The sequence below is a fragment of the Homarus americanus genome, unplaced genomic scaffold, assembly GCF_018991925.1.
Source record: "Homarus americanus isolate GMGI-L3 unplaced genomic scaffold, GMGI_Hamer_2.0 scaffold52806, whole genome shotgun sequence".
In the NCBI taxonomy this organism is placed as follows: domain Eukaryota; kingdom Metazoa; phylum Arthropoda; class Malacostraca; order Decapoda; family Nephropidae; genus Homarus; species Homarus americanus.
In genome coordinates, this window is record NW_024720773.1 from 2,802,695 (window position 1) to 2,829,475 (window position 26,781).

Genomic DNA, 26,781 nt, shown 5'->3' on the forward strand with positions numbered 1-26,781 from the left:
AAAGCAAAGAGAAATAATGAACTGAAGATAGCAAGGGAGGCAAAGACGAACCCCAAAGGATTCTACTAAATGTATCAAACTAAAACACAAGATAAGATTGGACCAATACGTTCAGATACCGGTGAGCTAACTGATAACGACGGAGAAATGAGCAATAATCTGAATAAATATTTTTCAACAGTTTTCACCACCGAAAATTTAAACATGATACCCGAGGCACCGACTCTATTCAGAGATAGTGAAGAAAACAAATTAAGCGAGATAGTAGTGACTAGTAACGATGTTAATAAGCAAATAGACAAACTGAAGCCTAATAAGTCACCTGGTCCCGATGAGATATTTGCCATAGTATTAAAGGAATGTAAGGAAGAGCTTAGTATGCCCTTAGCAAAATTGTTTAACACGTCATTAAAAACAGGTGTAGTACCAGAATCCTGGAGGATAGCGAATGTAATACCAATTTTCAAGAAGGGGGATAGATCACTATCTTCTAACTACCTCCCAATCAGTCTAACATCGATAGTAGGCAAATTACTAGAATCAATCATTTCAAACTCTATTCGAAACCACCTGGAGAAGCACAAGTTGATCAATGATTCCCAACATGGCTTCACAAGCGGGCATTCATGTCTAACTAATCTATTAACATTCTTTTCATCAGTTTTCGAATCGGTGGATGAGGGGCACAATTATGATGTGGTATATCTCGATTACCGCAAAGCCTTCGACAAAGTCCCCCACGAAAGACTAATTAGAAAGGTAGAAGCGCATGGCATCAAAGGTAATATCCTTAAATGGATTAGGGCGTGGTTACGGGACAGGAAACAGCGAATGAGCATAAACTGCACTAAATCGCATTGGAGCAACCTCACTTGTGGAGTTCCCCAAGGCTCAGTACTTGGACCATTATTATTTATTATATACATAAACGACATAGATATCGGCATAGACAGCAACATAAGTAAATTTGCTGATGACACTAAAATAGGACGTGTAATTAAATCTGACGAGGACTCTGCAAAACTACAGGAAGATCTAAACAAATTTTTCGAATGGTCGGAAAAATGGCAGATGAAATTCAATGTGGACAAATGTAAAGTACTCAGTATAGGAGATGTAAACAGGGAAACCAGTTACCAGATGAACAACGATGCCATTGTGGAATCCGACTGCGAGAGAGATTTAGGAGTAATGATAAGTAGGAATCTTAAGCCAAGTAAACAATGTGTTTTTGCTCGTAACAAGGCTAATAAAGTACTTGGGTTCATACAAAGGAGTGTTAGTTACAAGACTAGCGAGGTCATCTTAAATTATATCTAGCGCTTGTGAGACCTCCCCTGGATTACTCAGTTCAGTTCTGGTCACCGTATTACAGAGTGGATATAGAATCCTTGGAAAGAATCCAGAGGAGAATGACAAGACTAATCCCAGGCATCAGGAACCTTGAGTACAGAGACAGGTTAAAGCATCTTAATTTGCACTCCCTCGAGAGACGTAGAGTGAGGGTCGACATGATAGAGGTGTATAACTGGAAGTCAGGGTTAAACAAAGGGGACATTACAAAGGTACTCAAACTATCCAACCAGGAGCGAACTCGTAACAATGGTTTTAAATTAGACATATTTAGATTTCGGAGTGAAATGGGTAAACACTGATTTGGAAACAGAGTAGTGGATGAATGGAACAAGTTACCAAATATCATCATTAACTCGAACACGCTGGATAGCTTCAAACATAGGTTGGATGCTTATATGAGCAATAGGGGTTAGGTATAAACGGGACTGCCCAGTATGGGTCAATAGGCCCGCTGCAGTTTCCTCCATTCTTATGTTCTTATAACACCATGTGAAACTTTTCTTACATATAACACTATGTGAGACTGTTCTTACATACAACACCATGTGAGACTGTTCTTACATACAACACCACGTGAGACTGTTCTTACATATAACACTATGTGCAGTGGCGTAGCTAGAGTGTGCGCCGCCCGGGGCGGCCCTTGAGTTTGCCGCCCCCCCCATGCCCCCACAAAAAATACATATTGCACAGTGACTCACTCTTATATATATATATATATATATATATATATATATATATATATATATATATATATATATATATATATATATATATATATATATATATATATATATATATATATATATATATATTAAATAGTTTGTGTACCATTATAATATTACTGTACTTTCACATACTCAAATATAGTATGCTTTAAATACACACCAAACATACTTAAACTTTATAAGTAACAGTTAAACAAAAAGCAAAAACGACATATAGGATAGGGAAAAAAGTAAAAAAGTGTAAAAAATTAGGACCATCTTTATTTCTGAAATGAAAACTACAACTTTCTACAAAGTAACTTTTCTTGTTTTTTTGTTGGCAAATTCTTCAATGACATTGTCAAAAACTATTTCATCTGTCAATTGTCGCTCTATAGACAGTATGGCAAGATTTCTCAACCGCAAGGTGCTCATAGTAGATCTTAAGTAATTCTTGATCAGTTTTAGTTTCGAAAAACTCCTCTCACAGGTAGCAACACTAACAGCAATTGTGAGGAAAATCCTCAGCATTATTACTATATTTGGAACCGAGTTCCCAAGGTTATACTTTTGAATAAACTGCAAAAGTTCAAGGGGGCCTTCTTTCCACGTCTGTATTCTGTCTTTAATAGTTATAGCAGCAACAGCAACAAAATGCTGAAGTCTTTTTCTCTCAACGAGGAACTCCTCTTTATCAATGTCGTCGTGATCGTGATCTATTTGACACTCATATTTATCATCCAAAAGATTCAATGGGGTAAGGAAGGCATATTTCTCAGCAAGTTCATGAAGCTGTTGAAATCTCAAAGTTATTTCTTGGATCACTCTGTCCAGCGAAGAAAACATTTCTCTCCTCAATTCAATGTCGTATGGCAATTCAGCATCTCGTGATCCTTCACCAAAGCTTGATCTAAAATCACGGTATAATGACACTAGTATCAATGTAATACAATGGAAATGTAAAAAGTAGCAACTTAATCTAAAATTACAGACTCAGAGTACAGTGAAAATGGATGTCTGACATAAGCCCCCCGACGAAAGCCACCCAGACGAAAGCCACCCAGACAAAAGCCCCCTACTTTGATCGGGGTGGCTTTTGTCTGACAACCCTAACCCTAACCCAACCCAACCTAACTTAACCTAACCCTAACCTAACCAATAATTAACCACAGAGAAGAACAGTATATTTTACCCTCAACTATTTAATTATGTCCGTAACTTTTGAAAGCCCTTACTGTTGTCAGACAAAAGCCACCCCGATCAAAGTAGGGGGCTTTTGTCTGGGTGGCTTTCGTCTGGGGGGCTTTTGTCTGGGTGGCTTTTGTCGGGGGGGCTTTTGTCTGTACCCCAGTGAGGATAGTGTCTTAGTATAAAATCGCAATGCTGTGAAACAAAATCTTAATATTTAATCTCAGTACCGCAGCAAAAGTCACATCAATATTTTTTAACCAATACTTTAATATTTCTTACCTTATAGTATTATGTCTTCCAACGAAGTAAATAACTGGATCGAAAACACAAGAGAACTTAAAAGTCGTCTAGCCTCCCCTCGTCTTGTCACGATGGAGACTTGTGCAGAACTGAAGTGAATTGCTTGTAACTGGTGGATTGGTCGGCTGTACATGAACTGATATGACCCGAGACTGCATGGTTTTGCAGCTACTGGAGACGTTAATCCTTCCCTTTGTATCGGCGGCAAGTTAATCCTCGTCGTGTCTGACCTAACACCTGACCCACACCACATGAGCTCACTGGCGTACTTGTTTGAAGTTGTTTCCTTAATCCTCAACAGGTTACAGGTTGTGTGTGGCGGGGGGGGGGCGCATAGCAAGGGTGTAGCTCATGACGTGGCCGTGATGATGTGGGTCAGGTGTTAGGTCAGACACGACAAGGATTAACTTGCCGCCGATACAAAGGGATGGATTAACGTCTCCAGTAGCTGCAGATATGGGTGATGAGCAGACCCAAAAGTGCCGCCCCCCCAAAAGTGGCCCGGGGCGGACCACCACACTCGCCCCCCCCCTAGCTACGCTAGTGACTATGTGAGACTGTTCTTGCATGTAATATAATAATAATAATAATAATAATAATAATAATAATAATAATTAACGGTTTATTAAGATAACATGGCAGCCCTGAAGGCTGAAAATATACAATAAACAGAGATGATCGGTTACATATGGTGAAATAGGGGAGTGGGTCACTTGATTGACAAAACCTTTCAAAACGAAAATATAATAAACAAAGAGTCAACATATAGATAAACTATAGATCTGGTAATGTTTGAGCTGGACTTGTAAACATTCTTGTGACCTGCTGTTGGCGCCCACTGTCTGGATGGCCGTTGCGTCATACCTGGGTGTTAATCCGCTACCTCACTACAGCTGCAGATGCACCACGTGGTCGGGTAGGTCCTTCAGCTCAAACAGGGTGTTTACTTTACTTTTACTTTTATCCTCTTCGCCACTGATCGGCTTGTTAGCCGCGGGCGATCGGTCACAACTCTTTCCTTTATATTCTTCGCAAAGGTCGGCTCGCTAGCGCGGGCGATCGGTCACGTCTCTGTCACGCACTGTTGGCAAATACTGGGCATGCACCGGCTCCTGAATGTTACCTGAACCCGCTCCAGTGTTGGTCAAGTCTTCTCTTGAAAAGAGCTCACACTCGGTGCCGTCACAACACTTTCTGGTAGATTGTTCCAAGAGTTTACAACCCTCACTCCGAAAAAGTTTGCCCTCACGGTTTTCCGGACTTGCGGCTTCTTCAATCTTGAGCTGTGACCCCTTGTGGGGCGAGCGTCCGCCAGCTCCAAGTAAGGACACTCAACTGAGTAGTGGCCCCTGAGATGCCTATAAACCTCAACTAGGTCCCCCCTTGCCCGTCTGTAGTATAAGCTAGGCAAGTTCAGGCGCTGGAGAAGGTTCTTGTTCCTCATGTGATGGAGTTAGGAATTCATAGTTCCTTACCTGGTTGGAGTAGGGAGTCATCATTTCACTCCTGATGTAGTTAGGAGTCTTTATTTGCTTCTCATCTAGTGTTGGTGGTGGCGAGTGTATGGTGGACAGGGTGTGTCTAGTCCGATCAGGTCAACATTGACCGCTAAGCACTGATTGTCGCTCTAACAGTTATTTCTTTCTTTCAAGCTGAAATTGTCACTTTTGTATATCACTTGTGGGTTGATGGTCAATCTTTGCACTGTACTGTTCGCGGGAGGATGTTGATAAATCCAGGTGGGGAGGAAGAGATGGGAAAAGGGAGTGCCTGACAAACCAGGCTGGCAGCTGTCTCCATGGTCAAGAGACCACGGGCAGCGCCAACGTCCTCACCCTTGCATAAGTTGTAACACCATGTGAGGCTGTTCTTACACATAACACCATGTGAGACTATTTTTACATACAACACCATGAGAGACTGTTCTTACATAAGTTATAACACCATGTTAGACTGTTCTTACTGTACATATAACACCGTGTGAGACTGTTTTTACATACAACACCATGTGAGAATGTTCTTACAAATAACACCATGTGAGCCTGTTGTTACATACAACACTATGTGAGACTGTTCTTAAATAAGTTATAACACCATGTGAGACTTCTTACATCAACACCATAAGAACATAAGAACATAAGAAAGTGGGATACTGCAGGAGGCCGACTGGCCCATACAGGGCAGATCCCTTTCACATCAATCCAGCACTTCCATGTGCCTATCCAACTTCGTCTTGAAGCTCCTAGCGTCCCCGATCCTACTATAGCACTGTAGCCTATTCCACATATCCACACTCTATTACCAAACCAGTGCTTGCCTATATCCTTTCTGAATCGGAATTTATCTAATTTAAAGCCATTTGTTCTAGTTATTTCGTTATTACTGAGCTTCAGAACATCTTCCATTTTACCCTTGTTAATCCCACTTACACTTGTACACCTCTATCATATCTCCCTAACTCTACGCCTCTCTAATGAATGTAAGCCTAGCTTTTCAGTCTTTCTTCATATGGAAGGTTCTATTATGGATCATTTTGTCATTCTTCTTTGTACTGTCTCCAAAGAATCTATGTCCATTCTATAATAAGGACACCAGAACTGAACCGCATAATCCATGTGGCCTCATTAATGCTAGGTAAAGTTTCAAGATAACGTCAGCAGTTCTGTTACTCACATAAGAACATAAGAACATAAGAAAGTGGGATACTGCAGGAGGCCGACTGGCCCATACAGGGCAGATCCCTTTCACACCATCAGCACTTCCATGTGCCTATCCAACTTCGTCTTGAAGCTCCCCAGCGTCCGATCCTACTATAGCACTCGGTAGCCTATTCCACATATCCACAACTCTATTACAAACCAGTGCTTGCCTATATCCCTTCTGAATCGGAATTTATCTAATTTAAAGCCATTTGTTCTAGTTATTTCGTTATTACTGAGCTTCAGAACATCTTCCATTTTACCCTTGTTAATCCCACTTACTTGAACACCTCTATCATATCTCTAACTCTACGCCTCTCTATGAATGCAAGCCTAAGCTTTTCAGTCTTTCTTCATATGGAAGGTTTCTAATATTATGGATCATTTTTGTCATTCTTCTTTTCTCTCCAAGAATCTATGTCCATTCTATAATAAGGACACCAGAACTGAACCGCATAATCCATGTGTGGCCTCACTAATGCTAGGTAAAGTTTCAAGATAACGTCAGCAGTTCTGTTACTCACAGAACCTAGATATGAACCAGAATCTGTTTGCCGTTGCGAACGCTAATACATTGTTTTCTAGGTTTCAAGTCGTTGCTACTCATACACCTAGACCTTTTTACAAACTGAGTTTTCTATTTCCGTGTTACCTAGTTTATACTTAACGTTTGTATTCGTCTTCCTATCTGTAGTACCTTGCATTTATCAGTATTAATTCATTTGCCAGTCTACTGACCACTCATGTAAGGTATCTAGATCTCTTTGAAGGTGTTCAAAGTCACTGTCTGAATTTATCATCTCTCCCCATTTGGTATCATCTGCAAATTTACTAATCCTACTAGTTATTCAATCAAGATCATTAATGAATATAACAAACAGCAGAGGGCCTAATACAGATCCTTGGGGAACTCCGCTTTTGACCACCCAATCTGACTTTAATCCATTTATGCTGACTCTTTGTTCCTACCAGTTAACCATGACCTAATCCATTTTAATACTGATCCACCTATTCCTGTGTGCTTCTACCTTCATATCAATCTCTCAGGACTCTAGAATGCTTTACTGAAATCTAAATAAATTATATCATATGACTTATCATTATCTCGCTTCAAATACTTCTGAGAAAAAGCTAACAAATTTGTGAGACAAGAACGTCCCTGGGTGAACCCGTGCTGAGAAGAATGAATTAAGTTGAATGTTTCAAGGTGGCTTCTGATTTTGTAGCAATAATTGACTCAACTTGCCTGATTGGCGTGAGACTAATGGGACGGGAATTTGATGCTATTGATTTATCACCCTTTGAAAATCGGAACTACATTTGCAAGTTTCCAAGCTTCTGGCACTAGGCCCGATTCTAATGACTAATTAAATAAAACTGCTAATGAATTACTCAACTCATCTCTACATTCTTTTTATATTCTAGCCCTCGTCTGGACCAGGCGATTTATGAGGAGCTTCAGTTTGTTAATTACTTTAAGCACATCGTTACTAGTAATATTGATATTCATCAACATATTTTCTATACTGTCGTTATATACCTTATGAACTGGAAACTGTGCTAGGTTTTCATTTGTGAATCTGGGGAAAAATGACTATTTAACGTACTACACATTTCTAACTCATCATCAGTCATTTCTCCTGTCGTAGTTTAAGGGACCTATTGTATCTCTAACCTTTGATTTATACAGTTGATAAAAAGCTTTGGGGTTATTTTTGATTCGTTTGCTACCTTGATTTCATAATTTCTCTTTGCTTTCCTAATTCTGTTTTTACCTGTCTTGTTAGGTTCTGATAGTAACCAAGTAAGTGATTTTCGCCTTTCTTAACTTTTCTATATACTCCTTTCTTTTTCCTAGAAGATCTAAAGTCTATTATTCATCCATTTTGGTTGGTTCGTATCGATCTGAATTTTCTTTTAGGGATGTGTTTATTTTGGGCATTGGGCTGTTGTTACATATAACACCATGTGAGACTATTCTTACATATAACTCTATGTGAGGACTTCTCCCATATAACACCATGAGAGACTGTTCTTCCATATAACACGATGTGAGACAGTTCTTACATAATATAACACCACGTGAGACTGTTCTTACATAATATAGCACCATGTGAGACTGTTCTTACATACTGTACACACCATGTTTAGACTGTTCTTACATATAACAACACATGAGACTGTTCTTTCATAAAATAACACCATGTGAGACTGTTCTTACATATAACACCACATGAGACTGTTCTTACATCATATAACACCATGTGAGACTGTTCTTACATAATATAACACCACTGTCAGTTGGTTGAAAATGTTCAAGGAGGGCCACCAAACTGGTGCCTGCACTTCGGCATCTCAGCTACCCCTGAGATTGGAGCGCCTGAACTTGCCTAGCTTATACTACAGACGGGCAGGGGACCTAGTTGAGGTTTATAAGCATCTCAGGGGCACTACTCAGTTGAGTGTCTTACTTGGGCCTGGCGGACGCTCGCCCCACAAGGGGTCACAGCTCAAGATTGAAGAAGCCGAAGTCCGGAAACCGTGAGGGCAAACTTTTTCAGGTGAGGGTTGTAAATCTTGGAACAATCTACCAGTGAGTGTTGTGACGGCACCGAGTGTGAGCTCTTTCAAGAGGAAATATAGGAAGCAGCTAACAAGCCGATCAGTGGCGAGGATAAAAGTATAAAAAAGTAAAAGTAATGTGAGACTGTTCTTACATATAACACCACGTGAGACTGTTCTTACATCATATAACACCACGTGAGACTGTTCTTACATAATATAACACCACGTGAGTCTGTTCTTACATAATATAACACCATGTGACTGTTCTTACATATATCACCACGTGAGAATGTTCTTACATAATATAACACCATGTGAGACTGTTCTTGCATAATATAACACCATGTAAGACTGTTCTTACATATAACACCACGTGAGAATGTTCTTACATAATATAACACCACGTTTTGTTCTTCCATAATATAACACCATGAGACTGTCTTACATTATTACCACGTGAGAATGTTCTTACATAATATAACACCACGTGAGACTGTTCTAACATAATATAACACCATGTGAGACTGTTCTTACATAAAACACCACGTGAGAATGTTCTTATAATATAACACCACGTGAGACTGTTCTTACATAATATAACACCATGTGAGACTGTTCTTACATAGGTTATAACGCCATGTATATTTGGATCCATATTGTGGGCAGGGTGGTAATATCGACAATATTTACCTAGATTTTGCCAAGGTTTTCGACAGTTACCCCACGAAAGGCTGACAATCAAACTGGAAGGGTATGGAATTCGGGAAATGTCCTAGCGTGGATAGAAGACTTTCTACATGACCGCAGCAGTGTGTGGTGATCAAATGTTTGCCGACGACGCCAAGTTATTTCGGGAAATCAAGAACCAAGCGGACTGTGAAGAGCTGCAGAAGGACCTCTGTGGGCTCCAAGAATGATCGAAGAAATTGCTGCTGAGATTCAATGTCACATAAGTGTAAGAGGATGCACCTGGGGCATACCAACGGTAAGGAGGCGTATCATATGTCCCAACGGGATGAAGAAACTGCACTAGTTAAGACTGAATGTGAGAAGGACCTAGGTGTGTATGTTGACAATGAGCTGAAGTTCTCGGGCCATTGTGAGAAGAAGGTAAATCAGGCAAATAAATTATTGGGTCTTATAAGAAGGTCGTTCAGATATCTAGACGGTCCGTCCCTCGTAACGATCTTTAAGAGTGAATTGCTTCCCCATCTGGAGTACTGTCACCCCGTCTGGTCCCCGAGATATGCTAGGGACTGTCAGTTTGTTGAAAATGTTCAAAGGAGGGCCACTGTGGTATCTTGCGTTATTTAATGGGAGAATGACAAGCACATGGTCGGTCTGGCTGGGCGTTTATTCTCTGTTCTTGGTTACCGCGTGCCTAACACATTTCGTGTTTACACAAGCCTAAACACTTTCTCACTTTGGTAAGAAGTAACATAATATATAATATATATATTCAATAAAGGCAGCATATAAACATACATATATAACACTATTTCTCCCTTTCAAAAGAGAGCATGGCTGCTACAAATCCTAAATAAACAAAACTTGCAGAATTACATATGTCAGGGAAGAAGGGAATAGAACACAACAAATATAACTTCCTAACTAAACTGTTTTGAAAGGCCTGTTCACAATTCAGATAATTAGAGGTCTAATTTAATTACAGGTCTCCTAACTCTGTTTGATCTTCTCGGACTATTCCCTCCATCAAGTTTTACAGGGGTTTCACTTGCACTCTGTGCATTATCAGTGACAGACATATCATCACTACAGTCAGTTGACACAGTGAGTGGATGCTGGGAAACATCATCTTTGACATCATCATCATCATGATCATCTGAAACTGTGTCAAGTTTATCATCATGTCCTGGTGCTACATTCATCTCGTCATGTGCCTGAATGATGTGATCCACATGAACATATCTCAAAGAGTTACCACATTTCACTAAATATGTCCTAGATCCACATACCTTGTCAATGACACCAGTTATCCACTTTGCATGTACAGTACCATAACCTTTAGCCATGTTCCTAACTCTCACCCTATCATTTACCTTGAACACTCTTTCACTGGAACTCTTATCATGATACATTTTTTGTTGAGCTTGTTTCCTCTCTACAACTTCAAACAGACTTGGCTTAACTAAACTTAATCTTGTTCTCAACTGTCTCTTCACCATTAACTCTGCAGGAGTACATCCTGTCACACTATGTGGCGTGGTTCTGTATCTGAGTAAGAAATTTGCTAGTCTGTGTTTCATTGATTTTCCTACAGTTCCTTGAATTACCTGCTTGGAAAGTGCTTCCTTTACAATTCTAACTGATCTCTCAGCTGCACCATTAGAGGCAGGATGATAGGGTGGGGTCAGTACATGCTTTACCTTTTGAATCTCATAAAGTTTTTAAACTCTGATGATTGGAATGGAGGACCATTGTCAGAAACTACCTCTTCTGGTATTCCATGTTCGGCAAATATTAATCTTAATTCATCAATGGTGCTACCAGCATTAGTACTGTACATGTGCTTAACATCAATCCACTTTGAATGACTATCAATTAATACAAGAAATTTGTCTGTTCCCTTATCACAGAAGTCAATGTGTACTCTTTGGAAGGGACGGGTAGGCCATTTCCAGGTTTTCAAAGGTGTGCTGGGTGGCATACTCCTAACATTCTGACAAACAGAGCACTCACGTACCATCATTTCTATTTCACCATCCAGTTTAGGCCACCACACAAAACTTCTGGCCAGTGCTTTCATAGCACATATACCTGGATGTTCAAAATGCAGTTCATTCAAAATTTGCCCTCTAAAACACTGTGGAATTAACACTCTCATACCCCACAACACACATCCCTGTTCTACTGATAATTGACATCTCTTTAAATGATACGGTTGAAAGTCTAAGGATGGACAAATCTCTGGCCATCCATTTAGTGTATACTCCAGGACTCTTCCTAATACAACATCTTTCCTAGTTTCATGAGCAATCATTCCGGAGGTGACTGGAAAATCTTCTGCAATCATGGTTACACCTATTTAAATTTGACAGAGTAGGAAGGAGAGGGGGCGGTGTAGCAGTGTATATCAGGGTGTCATTAAAAAGCTGCAATAAATCAAACATTAAAACAAATATAGCGACAATGAAAGTATTTGGGTAGAAGAGAGATTACGGTGAGGGCAATGAGTCCGTAGTCTTCAATTGTTATATATAGACACCTAATTTGAGTAGGAACGATGAGTAAGTGCTATGGGAGGAAATAAAGGCATCTGATAGAAACAATGTATGTATTCTAGGCGATTTCAACTTTTGAGGGGCATAGATTGGAAAAATCAACAGCGATAATAATGAATCTGAAGATTTTCTAGAAGTATTACAAGATAGTTTTTTATAATGATTCATAAACTCGCCCACTGAAATAATATCGATTTGGTTCTAAAATAATGAAAATCTAGTAAAAGATGTTGGGATTGGAGACAGCGAACTAGGAAACAGTGATCATAAACTATATATTTGCAACAGCCTGGAATGGTAGGAAGAGAAATTCGGCCTTGATCGAGTTTAGGAAGGCTAATTTACAGTAAGCAAGGAGAGACCTAAGGGATAGCCTATGGTCAAAAGATTAATCCCCCACACCTCCGGGAAGCTGTCAACCTTGGGACGGAGAACCCCGAATTTGAATTGCTTAGCTACTTATGAACAGATATTTGCGACAATCCATAATGCTCAAAATAAACACATCCCTAAAAGAAAATTCAGATCGTCTGGAACCAACTGAAAATGGATGAATAAAGAGACTCTTAAGATCTTCTAGGGAAAAAGAAAGGAGTATATAGAAAAGTTAAGAAGGCGAAAATCACTTGCTTGGTTACTATCAGAACTAACAAGACGGTAAAAACAGAAATTAGGAAAGCAAAAGAGAAATTATGAAATCAAGGTAGCAAACAGATAAAAAAATAACCCCCAAAGCTTTTTATCAACTGAATAAATCAGGTTAGAATGCAATAGGTCCCCTTAAAACTTCGACAGGAGAAATGACTGATGATGAGTTAGAAATGTGTGAGTACGTTAAATAGTCATTTCGCTCCGTATTCACAAAATGAAAACCTAGCACAGTTTCAGAAGTTCATAAGGTATATAACGACAGTATAGAAAATATGATGAATATCCAATATTACTAGTAACGATATGGCAAAGTAATTAACAAACTGAAGCCTCATAAATCGCCCCTGCGTCCAGACGAGGTATATGCTAGAATATTAAAAGAATGTAGAGATAAGGTTGAGTAATCCATTAGCAGTTTTATTTAATAAGTCATTAGAATCAGACTCGTGCCAGAAGCTTGAAACATGCAAATATAGTTCGATTGCACAAAAAGGTGATAAATCAATTGCATCAAATTACCGTCCCAGTAGTCTCATGTCAATCATAGGCAAATTACTGAGAGTCAGTGTTACTACAAAAAATCAGAAGCCACCTTGAAACATTCAGCAATTCATTCTTCTCATACCGGGTTCACCCAGGGACGTTCTTGTCACAAATTTGCTTAGCTTTTTCTCAGAAGTATATGGGCGGTAGATAATAAGTCATATGATATAATTTATTTAGATTTCAGTAAAGCATTCGATAAGAGTCCTCATAGAGAGATTGATAAGGAAGGTAGAAGCACATGGAATAGGTGGATCATTATTAAAATAGTTAGGTCGCGTTAACTGGTAAAAACAAGAGTCAGCATAAATGGATTAAAAAGTCAGACTGGGAGTGCGGTCCAAAGCGGAGTTCCCCAGGGATCTGTGATAGAGCCCTCTGCTGTTTGTTATATTCATTAATGATCTTGATTTAGGTATAACTAGTAGGATTAGTAAATTTGCAGATGATGCAAAATGGGAGAGTGATAAGAAATTCAGACAGTGACTTTGAACACCTTCAAAAGAGATCTAGATACTGCCCGCTAGTGGTCAGTAGACTGGCAAATGATTTTAATACTGATAAATGCAAGAATTACTACAGATAGGAAGACGAATACAAACGTTAAGTATAAACTAGGTAACACGGAAATAGAAAACTCAGATTGTGAAAAGATCTGGAATTATTTGTTAGCAACGACTTGAAACCTAGAAAATAATGTATTAGCGTTCGCAACAAAGACCAAACAGGATTCTTGGGTTCATATCTGGGTCTGTGAGTAACAGAGACTGCTGACGTTATCTTGAAACTTTACCTAGCATTAGTGAGGCCACACATGGATTATGCGGTTCTGGTGTCATATTATAGAATGGACATAGATTCTTTGGAGAGAGTACAAAGAATGACAAAAATGATCCATAATATTGAAACCTTCCATATGAAAGAAAGACTGAAAAGCTTAGGCTTGCATTCATTAGAGGGCGTAGAGTTAGGGAGATATGATAGGGGTGTTCAAGTGGGTAAGTCGGGGATTAACAAAGGGGTAAAATGGAAGATGTTCTGAAGCTCAGTAATAACGAAATAACTAGAACAAATGGCTTTAAATTAGATAGAAATTCCGATTCAGAAGGGATATAGGCCAAGCACTGGTTTGGTAATAGAGTTGTGGATATGTGGAATGAGCTACCGGAGTGCTATAGTAGGATCCGAAGGGGACGCTGGGGGCTTCAAGACGAAGTTGGATAGGCACATGGAAGTGCTGGGATGGGTGTGAAAAGGATCTGCCCTGTATGGGCCAGTCGGCCTCCTGCAGTATCCCACTTTCTTATGTTCTTATGTTCTTATAACCTTAGGCTCTACTCCATCATTTGATCCACTACATGGCAACCTTGACAAAGCATCTGCATTGGAATGATCATCGAAGGTCTGTACTGTAACTCATAGTCATATGCCGACAATATCAAAGCCATCTCTGCATTCTTGCTGCAGCAAGTGTAGAACAGGTGATTTAGGACCCAAAATTGCCAAGAGAGGCTTGTGATCAGTTATTAAAACAAACCCTCCCATATAGATACTGGTGAAATTTCTTTACTCCAAATATGATAGACAAAGCCTCTTTCTATTTGTGCATAATTTTTCTCGCTTTGGGTAAGACTTCTCGAGGCATATGCAATGGGTCTTTCTTCACCTTTATCCATGTGACTTATGACAGCACCTAATCCATAGCCCGATGCATCACAAACAAGCTTTAGTGTTCTACTGGTATCATAGTGACCAAAACATTAGTACTAGACAGAGCAGCTTTACAATCTTCAAATGACTTCTGAGTTGCACTGTTCCATTTCCATGGTATCCCTTTCTTTAATAGTTCATGCAGAGGGGCTAAAACTGATGAAAGTCCACTCAAGAACCTTGAATAATACTGTATCATACCTAGAAAGCTTTCAATTCACTGACATTTTTGGAGCAGGTAAATTTACTATGGCTCTTACTTTATCTTCTACAGGTCTCAGCCCTTCTGCATTCACTTTGTAGCTAAGGTAAGTTACTTCTTTAGCTAGGAATGAACATTTGCTCTTGTTGAGCCTGACATTGTGTGCCAACAATCTTTCGAATGCTGTAGCTAGGGTTTTGACATGATTTTGGATGTCACTGTCAACAATAAGGACATCATCCTGAAAACATAACACATTGGGAAGACCCACAAGAATTTTGTCCATGATACACTGAAATAACTTTGGTGCACTTTTAACACCATAAGGCAACCTTTTGAACTTATACAATCCTTCATGGGTGTTGATGGTAAGGTACTGTTGACTTTCAGCATCAACAGAGACCTGAGCATATGCTTGGGACAAGTCTAACTTAGTGAAAATGGTTCCACCTGTTAGTGCAGCAAACAAATCTTGAGATGGGTAAGGATATTGCTCATCCTCAACAGCTTGGTTAATGGTAACTTTATAATCACCACATAGTCTAACAGATTTATCAGCTTTAGGTACAATTACTATTGGAGCAGCCCAATGCTCTTGGCGGTTTTCACAATAATTCCCTCACTACAAGTCTGTCTAATTCTTCTCAACCTCACCTTCAATGCATAAGGAACAGGTCTGGACTTAGCATATATGGGTGTAACATCTTTGTCAATGGTGATATGAGCTTCATAACCCTTTATACCACCCTGTCCCTTTACAAATAAAATCTTGTATTTTTCAAGCAATTTCTCAAGACCTGGAATACTGTTACACATTCTAACACTAAATATCTCCTTCCAGTCCATCTCAAGTTCACACAACCAGTTCTTACCTAACAAAGTTGGTCTATTCACATAACTAACTATAATTAATGGCAACTTTAAATTTATTTTTGTACTTTTACCTCACACTCTAAGTTACCTTCTGTGTTCAAAATCTCTCCAGTATAAGTTCTCAACTTGACACCCGAGTCTTCTAAAGGCACATGCGCAAATAGTTTCTCATACATATCTTTACTCATTATGGAGAAATCAGCTGCAGTATCCATTTCCATGGTTACAGGTGTGTCATTAATGCACAAGTCCACATTATACCTATGTTTAACTTTCTCTTCACGACTGGTGTAAACAGTAAACACATGGGCACTCTCATCATTATCAGATCCAAAATGCTAACACTCTCATGAATACTGTTTTTCATTTCCTTCTCTCCACCTTCAACGGCATATACTCTACCTCTATCACTTCTACAGGCAGGAGCAATATGGGTAAATTTTTCTTGTAGCTCCGTTCACTTGTAGCAAGTTAAAATATATTTTCTAGTGTATTTGTGTGTGCTGAGACCGAATAGACCTTCCTTTTTGGCGGAAATTAGCCGGGGTTTTTTTTGCGATTTTTTTCGTTTGACGTTTTCCGAGAAAAAAAAGTGCCTAAGCGACCAACAAATACCCAATAAAACACTAGAAAAAACAACAAACGTAACCTAACCTAACCTAACCTGACCTTACTTAACTGACTCTCACCATATGATGGAATCACCTATTTCTTACCTTATTGGCCTGGTTCTTGTTTGTCGTTGCATTCTGGGATTCTTACCCAACGCCACATATGTTGGTCTTTGTGATATTTACATTCCGTCTTGCTCTTGGTACACTTTACTGAGGTTGGATCGAAAAAATGCTATAGTTTCTACGTTTTTTTTCCAAAAACTCGCAATCAGCTACATATACTATAAGTGACATCCATCGCAGACTTGTATTTCAAAATATGAGAGACCCAAAATAAAACTCGATTTTGATTGGGCCAAATATACTCTGAATTAGCAAAAATGCTTTTGATTGGCCGTGTGACGTGTACGGGTACGCATGCGCGTCATGATTTATGAAGGAGACGCGAGAGACACGCAGTGTTAGGTGAAGCAGACGATAATGGCGGGAGATAATGGAAGAAAATAGAAATTTATTTGGAAAAGCTATCTCCGTTATTATACATTTCCGCCGGTAATGTAATAGATGAAAATTATCTTATAATTAGACGTCTTATTTGAATATTATAATAGATTAGTGGTAGGAATGAACGGAGCTACAAAAATAATATAATATGTCCAATACGTTGACAATTGTAACATTTTGAATTCTTGAACTTACACTGAAAGCTTTTATGTTTCCTTCACCTCTTACATTTTAAATCAGCTTGTGTTCCTTGTTTTGTGGTATACTTATTCCTTTTAGCTACAGTTACTTTACACACACTGAGCCACTACTGCTAACTGTTTTACTACCAGCATTGGGAGCAAATTCTCTGGTGTTTTCTCGGCCAATTCCATGCTTGTAGCTATCTGACAAGCACTTTCAAAAGTTAAGTTAGTGGTGTTCATTAACTTATTCTGTATTTTTTCATAATTCAGGCCTATTACAAACCTGTCTCTTAGAGCTCGGTTCAAGAACTGTCTAAAGTTACAGTGAATGGATAACTTCTTCAAAGCTACTATAAAATTACTTACTAATTCATCTTTACCTCTATCTCTGGTGCCAAATCTGTAACTTTCAGCGATCTCAAGTGGAGCAGGATCAAAATGTTGCTTCAGAATCTTGGTAATCTGAATCAGTAGGAGTCCTTGGGTTTGTCTGGAGTAAGCAGATTACCGAGTGGAATAAACATTGCTCTACCTCTGTAAAGTGCTTTCCTTTTTCTCTTGAAGGGCTTTCTTCTTCTGAGCATCACCACCGTCGTCCATTAATTCATTTGCCAGAAAGAAGAAGTCCATTTTCTCTATATGATGTGAAATCTTCCTTGTCTGCATCATACTCCCAATCGTCAGATGTATCCACTGACGTAAGCCATGGTTTGCTCTCTTCACTTAATTTCTCCAGGTTCAGAGTAGCCTTCCTTCAATGGTCACTATCCTCTCTTCAAGGACTTCACCAACACATTGTGAATCCCATCCTCGTCCTCCAGTGTAGTATCTTGCGTTATTTAATGGGAGAATGACAAGCACATGGTCGGTCTGGCTGCTTATTCGTTCTTGGTTATCACGCGTGCTAAGACATTTCGTGTTTACGCTTCCAAACACTTTCTGACTTTGGTATGTAGTGATGGGTTGTCAGACCATAGCTTACATCTCAGAAACAGTCCAGACCTGACCCGACATTAGGGGTCAGGTAACCCGCTGCCCAAGGGTTACAAATCAACCAGGCTCCTCCATGTCACAAGGCCCATGTAAGACACACAGTGAGCAAAGGAGCCACCCGCGTCCTTCCCCAATTACAAGGGACCTACAGTACATCCCAGACAAGGCCCAGCACCTACATTAGCCAGGTAATATGTAACCTCGAGCCCAAGTCAAGGGGCCACAAATCAACCAGAGCCCCTCATGTCACACGCACCAAACGATGTTGATGCTACTACCCACATTTCTCCAGAATATACAAATAGTGAAAAAGTCCAGACCTGACCCTACATTAGCGAGGGCAAATGTAAGGAGACCTTCCGCCCCGATCAGCTCAACCTGACGGGCTCCAATATATAGGATGTCCTAGTCCCCCACGAGAGTGTCTTGTAACAAGAAGGCTAGGTCCCCAGTCCCGCCAGCCTCAGGGGAGGGAGTCAGAGAGAGAGAGTCGGGAGAGAGACACACAGGGATCGGAGGAGGAGGTCCACCACAGCCCAGTCCGAGGAGAGTCACGCATGACTTCCCTCCCCGACTTCACTCCGGCCCAGCTAGCAGTCTATAGAGACAACCTAGGACCACCTGCTAGACCCTTCCCAGGCCGTGAGTTAGCATTTTATGGGATGAGTTACTTACGTGAAGTGTATTCATTTCATGTTCGTGTCCGAGAATCAGTGTCTAGTAACGTAATATGATGTTCTAGTAACGTAATATGATGTCAACTTCGATAGAAGGTGTTATTAATGTGTCCATGTCATTGTCGTAATTAATAAACAGTTGTAACGTAATGTGTTTGAGAAGCGTAATAGATGTGTATTGACATATAAGATAAGATAAGTGTAAGTCCAGTTCAAATAACTAACACGCCACGCTACCAAAATCTTCTCTTACTCTCTTACTAAATATTCTATATATATATATATGTAATCTTCTTCTGGTGAGATTTGTCTCATTATAGAAGTAACATAATATATAATATATATATTCAATAAAGGCAGCATATAAACGTACATATATATAACAGACACCTGAGTCTTCTAAAGGCACATGCGCAAATAGTTTCTCATACATATCTTTACTCATTATGGAGAAATCAGCTGCAGTATCCATTTCCATGGTTACAGGTGTGTCATTAATACACAAGTCCACATTATACCTATGTTTAACTTTCTCTTCACGACTGGTGTAAATAGTAAACACATGGGCACTCTCATCATTATCAGATACAAAATTACTAACACTCTCATGAATACTGTTTTTCATTTCCTTCTCTCCACCTTCAACGGCATATACTCTACCTTTATCACTTCTACAGGCAGGAGCAATATGTCCAATACGTTGACATTTGTAACATTTTGAATTCTTGAACTTACACTGAAAGCTTTCATGATTCCCTCGGCACCTCTTACATTTTAAATCAGCATGTGTTCCTTGTTTTGTGGCATAATTCTTCCTTTTAGCTACAGTTACTTTACACACTGAGCCACTACTGCCAACTGTTTCACTACCAGCAATGGGAACAAATTCTCTGGTGTTTTTCTCAGCCAATTCCATGCTTGTAGCTATCTGACATGCACTTTCAAAAGTTAAGTTAGTGGTGTTCATTAACTTATTCTGTATTTTTTCATAATTCTGGCCTATTACAAACCTGTCTCTTAGAGCTCGGTTCAAGAACTGTCCAAAGTTACGGTGAATGGATAACTTCTTCAAAGCTACTATATAATTACTTACTGATTCATCTTTACCTCTATCTCTGGTGCCAAATCTGTAACTTTCAGCGATCTCAAGTGGAGCAGGGTCAAAATGTTGCTTCAGAATCTTGGTAATCTGAATCAGTGAGGAATCTCTGGGCTTGTCTGGTACCAGCAAATTGACCAGAGTAGAATAAACATTAGCTCCTACCTCTGTCAAAAGATTGCTTTCTCTCTTTGAAGGGCTTTCTTCTTCTGGAGCATCACCACCGTCGTCCATTAATTCATTTGCCAGAAAGAAGAAGTCCATTCTCTCACAATATGATGTGAAATCTCCTTGTCTGCATCATACTCCCCCAATCGTCCGATGTATCCACTGACGCCAGCTATGGTGCCTTCACTAAATTCTCCAGATTCGCCCCTTCAGTGGTCACTATCCTTCTACAATGACTTCACCAACACTTTGTGAATCCCCTGCCAGTGTAGTATCTTATGCTATTTAATGGGAGAATGACGCTGGTCGGTCTGGCTGGGCTATTCTCTGTTCTTGGTTACCGCAGTTTGAACACATTTCGGTTTACACAAGCCTAAACACTTTCTGACTTTGGTAAGAAGTAACATAATATATAATATATATATTCAATAAAGGCAGCATATAAACATACATATATATAACAGGCCACCAGACTGGTGCCTGCACTGGCACCTCCTAGCTACCCTGAGAGATTGGAGCGCCGGAACTTACCTAGCTTATACAGATGGGCAAGGGGTGACCTAATTGAGGTGTATAAGCATCTTAGGAGCACTACTCAGTCGAGTCCTTACTTGGAGCTGGCGGACGCTGCCCCACTAAGGGTTCACAGCTCGTGAGGGCAAACTTTTCGGAGTGAGGGTTGTATTGGGAACAATCTCCCAGAAAGTGTTGTGACGGCACCGAGTGTGAGCTCTTCAAGACAAGACTTGACCAACACTGGAGCGGGTTCAGGTACATTCAGAGCTGCCCAGTACTTCCAACAGTGTGTGACAGAGACGTGACCGATTACCTGGGCCGATCTTTGAAGAGGATAAAAGAAAAGGAAAAGTAATCAGAGACGTGACCGATCGCCCGCGGGCTAACGAGCCGATCAGTGGTGAAGAGGATAAAAGTAAAGTGAGACTGTTCTTACATATGACACCATGTGAGACTGCTTTCCATAGGTTATAACACCATGTGAGGATGTCTTACATACAACACCATGTTAGACTGTTCTTACATATAACACCACGTGAGACTGTTCACATATAACACCAAGTGAGACTTTTCTTCTTGTTATAACACCATATTTGACCATATAACACTATATTACACTGTTTCAAGCATACCATGTTAGACTGTTCTTACAGAGGTTATACTCCAGTCCGCCTTTTGATATTGTATTCCATCTCGGCGGGGGTGGAGTGGGGGTTTGTTCACCTTCAGTGTTGTTAGGTGGCAAAGTGGTTGCTGGTCAGCGAGGCTGCGGGTATTTATACGATTCTGCCGCTGAGAGATGTGGAAGCGGATTGGCTGAGGTGAACATGGTAACTGGCCAATCACCGCACAGTCCGAAAGAGAGGCCAGTTCGCCGCTGATTGGCAAGTGACCAATCAGCAGTTGTAAGGGAGAGTATGCACTACAGGCTTACCAGCGCGACCTTAGCATCTTCTATAGAGTCTAAAACATTTTTCAGAACCATTCCGTGATTTTGAAAACCTAATGCCAAGGTATGCCTAGCATTCAAATCACCAATTAGTAAAAATCATTAGCAAATATAATGTTCTGCATCAACGTCAAGGAATCAGTATGTACATAAACATTATATGAACAGTGTAGCATCTTGAAGCGAAATACTAACACACAAATACTGGCAACAAAACTTTAACCGGCTTAGTTGCAAAGATATTTCTGTTTGTACCTAACCTCTGTCAAGCTATAAATATCAATAATACTAGAATGAACATACTGACAATGCCCTTGATAGATAGGAGTTTGAAACACTACTAGCACAACAACCGATATTGTAAGAGTTGTGAACTCTTGCGAATAGAAATCGACTAGAATGTGAGTTCAGTATGCTTGATATGACTACTACGACTTTCGGAAATCTTGGGTGTAGTTATCTATGCTAGGTCAGACCTTGAATCCAGTCAGCCGAGGGTGCAGGAGAGGGATGTTTTGGAAGAGTCCAAGTGGCGTAGTTGGGTTAAAGGGAGGACTTGCTTATTGTCGGGTGTATCTACGGATCCCCAAATCATCCACTAAATCAGAACTTAAGAGCCTTAATAGACAACGCAGCAGTTCTCAACCCTAGCCACCTTCTAATCATGGGGACGGCGACAGACTGGAGAAACAGCTCACCTCTAAAATGACTTGAATAACCCTGCTACTCTTTTTTTAGAAACTCTAGAGATAATTTTCTGTTCCAACATGTTAGACACAGAGGGGAGCAAACACCCAAGCTACTTGACCTCATCATAACAAACGAGGAGGGTATGGTGGCTAAACTGGAACACCTTGCCCCAGTTGGCTCCAGTCACCATATAGTGTTGTCATTCAGATTTAACTACTTAGTTCACATGAGGTGGGCGGGAGGTTGCATTGGGATGAGGGGTGAGATGAGTATCCACTGCCTGGCCCATTAAGGCATAAGAACGCAGACACTACGCTGAATATCTTACCTAGTAAAGTGACCCATTTGATAGATAAACATATACCCAGCATACCCAGTGTCTCTTGGAATACGAGGGATCCCTACACATGAACCATGCTGACTAACATAGAAGGAAGATTCACAGCTGGCCAGTATTTAAATACTGAAGAAGTTATGCTTCCTCGGTGCGTGCATATGCTTTTCAGTACAATGAGTAAACCCCATTGGTGGTTTAGATGGCAGTAACCATGAGGCCAGCCTTACTTCCCAAGAATAATGGCGTGGATTTGTTTGATAAGGGTGGTCAGTTAGACTCATAAGCGCCATCAAGGGTATCAAGTGCTCTTTAGAGGTAAACATATTCCTTATATTACTGTGAAGGATGATGAAGTTGTGATATTTAACTGCAGAGTTTTAGGGAATGTAGTGATGGAAAACCTGTGGAGTCCATGTAATCATTCTTTTTATTATCCCTTGGACCCCGAGGATGTTGGCTGACGATTTATTTTGGCCGATAATTAGATTGATGGAGAACTAGTACCTAAAAGCCATTCAGCGCCAGAGAAGGTCTTTGTGAGATGTTTGGGATAAAAGCGGGTTGCTGTCTACTAACGAATCTCCAATAATATGCTTTAAGTGTTGCAAATGGGCACATGGCGTGGAAATGCTATAATGATTTTCGATGGAGATTCGCATGACTCTAAGGTATGTGGAGATAAAATTAAGGCGAAGGAGAAAATTACACCAAAATGATGTAATAATGCCAGGTGGAGGTGTCCTAAAATACCTAAGTTCATCAATTGTAGACGAGCTCAGCCACTAATCAGGATATGGTGTCGCTGTACAGAGCGATGTTGCAGGACACCAAGTCTGTAAATATAAAAGGTAGCAACACCGTACTTAGAAGGGCATAGGTAACGCAATAACCTTTAGCCCCTAACATTGTAGTAGAACTCAGTAAGGAGATTGATGAGCTTAAACAAGTATAGGATAACAAGAAATGCTTGGTAGATCTTGTGCCATATAGTGATGATGCTGTTATAAAGATAGTTTAAAATGGCATGGGGACCAGTACTGTAGGCAGCGCGGTGGCCATGCCTCTGGTTCGCACTCTGCCTTCGATGTCGAGCGAATTGACAGTGACTACATAAGAACATCAAGATCGTCTTAGTGATGTGAAAGTGTAAATCTATGTAGGATTTTTAAGCTAGAGGCTTTGAAAACTCATTTCCACCGAGTTGAGTACAGCCAAGGTGCATCCTCACTTCGTGACATTGAATCTCAGCAGCCATTTCTTCAACCATTTGGAGCCCACAGAGGTCTGGTGACGTCTCTCCAACTGCCTGCAACTGGCGAGCCACAGCCACCACCTGCTACCGCTTTCCCTAGCAACCAACCGTATGTACGATCTTAGCAACGGAACCAGGAACCTGCGACTTTCTGGGTACAAGCGGCTGCTGGGTATATAAGCTCTGTCTCTCCATTGAGATTCATTCTTGACCATCTTCTTGAACAAGCAACACCTCTCTCCTCCGCTGCTGCCTGGTAGCCCTCGCTTCTCCTCGCCTGCCTGGCGGTCCTCGCCCCAGCCAGCAAGCACCCACCAGCTGTCCTTCTGAGCTTCCTCACCAACCAGCTTTCTCATTCTGGTCTCTTCTTGAACAAGCAACACCTCCTCTCAGCAAGCTCCACGCTGTCAGCATTCATTCAACGGTATGCCAGCAACAGGCAACATCTTCTACTCCTGCATCTACCTCCTTCAACACGCCATTCAAACTGTTGCAGCTCGAGGCACCTCCAGCACCAGACTGTAAATCATATAACTTATATTATACAAGAAAAACCACTAGATCTATCCATCCTGAGTGCTAGACAACATTAATATCACGATACCCCTACAATGGTGACTCCCGGATTAACAGGATGGAGGAGACACTGATCACGCCCCGCCCAGCATAGAAGAATTTATCCACACAGAAGCAGCTCTGTTACTCTAAGCAGACACCAGCCTCTTCCTGCCCCAAGCACCACATCCTGACACCCCAGCACACCCGCCCTGCTTCAGACGCCGACCCCGCCCAGCAGTGAACCCCTGCCTCTGACGCTGCCTGTTCCTGTACCCACACACCCCTCTTTTCCCCTGTGTCCTCCCTACTGCTGCTGTCGTGGACCCAGCTGCTGTCACGAGCCCTAATCCGCTTCTGCTGACGCAGCCCCTGCTCCCGAGCAGGCCCACACACCCCAGCAGGCGCATCTGACTACCCCTGTACCTGCCGAGGAAGCACACAACATTCATCGCCTCCACACACCCTCTTTTCCTCAGGTACTCCTGCTAATGTCCTGCACCCTGCTGCTGTCGTGACCCAGCTGCTGTCACGAGCCCTAATCCGCTGCTGACGCAGTCCCTGCTCCTGACCCAGGCCCACACACCCCAGCAGGCGCATCTGACTACCCTGTACCTGTCGAGGGAAGCACACATTCATCGCCTCCACACACACCTTCTCCTGACAGATAGTGTGTATCTAGACAGTTGTATTTCAGCGATCGGCTCATTCACGCCATCGCCGTTGTCTCACATGAGGCATGCACCGCCTGCTGGGAGTATTAGTGGACGTCTCCCTACAAATGCATTACAGCCACCACCTGCTACCGCTTTCCCTAGCAACCAACCGTGAACTTAGCAACTAAACTTACTGGTTTTCCCAATACACTCATGCGCTGCTGGTATATAAGCTCTGTCTCTCCATTGAGATCATTCTGACCATTCTTCTGAACAAGCAACACCTCCTCCTCTGCCTGTGCTCTCGCCTCCGCCAGCTGCAGCATGGCGACCCACCAGCTGCCCTCTAGCTTCTCACCAACCAACTCTCATTCTGGCTCTTCTGAACAAGCAACACCTCCTCCAGCAAGCCCACGCTGTCAGCATTCATTCAACCAGGAGGCCAACAGGCAACATCTTCTAACGAAGCTCCTGCACTTCCTTCAACACGCCACTCACCGAACGTCTCTACTGAGCAGCTCCTCACCACACGGCACCCAGCACCAGACTGTCTATCATATAACTTATTATATAAGAAAACCACATTAGAGTTTCCTTCCACTCGATACCCTACAATTGTAGAGGACGTCTTCCTACAACTGCGTGAGCCATTGGCCACCACCTGCTACCGCTTCTTCCCTAGCAACCAACCAGATGCCGTAACTTAGCAACGAAACTAGTCGGAGACTTCGGTTTTTCCCAACATGACTCATAGCGCTGGGTATATAAGCTCTGTCTCCATTGAGATTCATTCTGACCATTCTTCTTGGATAACACCTCCTCCCTCCGCTGCCTGGCTGCCTTCGCTTCTTCCGCCTGCCTGCCTTCCCGCCAGGAAAGCATGCACTCCACCAGGTGTCCTTCTCTGAGCCTCCTCACCAACCAGCTTTCTCATTCTGCCCATCTTCCTGAACAAGCAACACCTCCTCCAGCAAGCTCCACGCTGTCAGCATTCATTCAGGAGTACAGCAACAGGCAACATCTTCATCGCTCCTGCACATCTACCTCCTTCAACACGCTACTCAATCAACGTCTCTACTGAGCACTACCACACGCACCTAAGCACCAGACTGTCTATCATATAACTTATATTATATAAGAAAACCACATTAGAGTTTCCTTCCATCCTGAGTGCTAGACAACATTATACCTTGATACTCTACAATTGTAGGGACGTCTTCCTACAACCGCGTGAGCTCTCACCACTACCTGCTACCGCCTTCCCTAGCAACCAACCAGATGTTTCAGTATCTTAGCAATCGAACTAGTCACTGAGACTTCTCAGTTTTTCAACATGACTCATAGCGGCTGCTGGGTATATGTCTCCATTGAGATTCATTCTGACCATTCTTTCAAACACCTCCTCCTCCCGCTGCCTGGTCTGCCTTTCAGGCCTCGCTTTCTGCCTGGCGCCCTCGCCCCGCCAGCGGCGCCTAATTCACCAGGTGTCTTCTGAGCCTCACCAACCGTCTATTTCCTGAACAAGCAACATTGCAAGCTCCACGCTG

At 41.4% G+C, this 26,781-nt stretch overlaps 1 protein-coding gene across 1 annotated transcript in view; it reads right to left on the reverse strand.

Annotated features, from left to right (window-relative positions):
- Positions 1-26,781, reverse strand: part of LOC121861117 (mucin-5AC-like) — a 93,817-nt gene that overhangs the window by 66,314 nt on the left and 722 nt on the right. The window lies entirely within an intron of this gene.